Genomic DNA, 1,793 nt, shown 5'->3' with positions numbered 1-1,793 from the left:
ACTTCTGATGATGGCGAACTACTGTTTGAGCAACGTTGACCAAAGTGTCCACTTGTATACATGTTTTTGGCACTATATCACTCTCTATATATATAAAACTAAGGATCAAATATTGTCCAGCTAAAATTCTGACACTCAAAGTGAGATTGAGAGTATCACCTAATGTCACAGGCTGACCCGAATTTTGTTTTCTTGTCCTAAGCTCCAGATATCACAAATTTGACATACTTGTCAGCATCCACCATGCTTAAGCTCCTTAGGGAAAGAAAGTAGCTGCATCTTCCAGAGCAGTATGTAAGATATACTGGAAAGAACTAATTATTTCCTATGTCAAGAACATGGTCTTTTAGGGTCTGTCAGTGCTGCAGGAGAGGACACTGGGGGTGCTGCCACACTGGACATAGCCTGCCACGCACCAAGCCCTCCAGGTACCGGGGCCTCTATAATCTGGATGCCAGGCCACCACCCCCACCCCCACCCCCACGAGGTGGAGCCTGGGGTGCAAGGTCAGAGGCAATGGCAGGTGCAGGACTGCCAAGCACGGGAGGGCCCAGCGAAGGCCACAGGCGACCAGAGACCTGACAGCTTTACCGCTCCAGAAGGCCCAAAGCCCAGTTCTAGACATACAGACTGGGCAAATGCAGTTGAAGAAGATGAAATGAGAATCAGAGTTAACAAAGAAATTGTGAGATATAAAAGAAAACTCTTCATAAATAACTTTGGAAAAGTGAGAAAATCATCAATGGGATATTCTGATTCGAAGGACTCTATGTCTGCAATGTCCACTGACTTAGAGACAAGATAAAAGTGTACTGATGAGAAGACAGAAGCACATCAACTATGGAAAGAACAGCATCGCCTATGATCGCTATATTAAAGAAGTTCCAAGACACTTTTGACAACCTGGCATTCATCCCAAGACCCCCAACAAATTGAAGAAGTATAGTTGACGATGGTGGGACCAGCAGATCAAACTCTGGCTCTGCATTTCTGGCATCCTCCAGTTGAAGAAGGATGTGATTTTTCAAGAGATACATCCCATAGACCTCGGGGAAATGGAGACCAAATCCACAGAAAGCAGCTCCAAGTCCTAGACAAGCTTCTCAGTATAGTTTCAATATGTAGTCTGGCACATCCACTAAAGTTAGACACGTGGACTGCTGAGTGGAGGATGAGTTTGACTTGGAAACCTGTGTAACCGAACCCTTGAAAGACTTCTCAGCCATGAGCTAACTGATGCCATGTGGAGGCCCCTGAGAGCAAGTTGCCTCTATATGGCTAAGTAGAGGGACAGCCAATCATGCCTCTGCATTTACAACTGGGTGGTTTCTGTTAATAGCTTATCTCATGGTGAATTGTTATTTTTGCCTTATTTTCTTCAGAAGCAATGTTATGTATAGTGAGTATATTTTGCATATTTTAAATTATAAATGGAAATAAATCTGATGAAAATTGAACTTGAAGCAATCTTGGAACAAATTTAATTGCTTAATCCCTACCATCCTCCAAGTTATCTTGATAAGTATACTTTAACTGATTTCCCACAAGTATTTTAGACAGTAAATTGAAGTGGTCAGATGGCTGGTTTGGGTTCAAATGTATGTTCACGGGACCAATTTCTAGTATCACCTTTCTTTCCTGATATCTGACTAAATATTCTCAGAATCAAATACCTTTAACATCTTCATGGAAACTTAAGTTTTAGCCTTTTGTCGATATGTCAAGGTGGCTTTTTCCCTCATACAGAGCAGTAAATAGTCAAAGATATTAAACTGAGCTATTAAATTGATAGA

General features: G+C 41.9%; 1 pseudogene across 1 annotated transcript; it reads left to right on the top strand.

Annotated features, from left to right (window-relative positions):
- Positions 1–327: 327 nt before the first annotated feature.
- LOC308495138 (histone RNA hairpin-binding protein-like) lies at positions 328–1,233 on the top strand (annotated as a pseudogene). The gene has a single exon. The product of its transcript is annotated as a histone RNA hairpin-binding protein-like (transcript).
- The last annotated feature ends 560 nt before the right edge of the window (positions 1,234–1,793 follow it).

Source organism: Rhinolophus hipposideros (genome assembly GCF_964194185.1).
Source record: "Rhinolophus hipposideros genome assembly, chromosome: X".
NCBI lineage: Eukaryota > Metazoa > Chordata > Mammalia > Chiroptera > Rhinolophidae > Rhinolophus > Rhinolophus hipposideros.
This window is presented reverse-complemented; position numbering and strand designations above follow the sequence as displayed.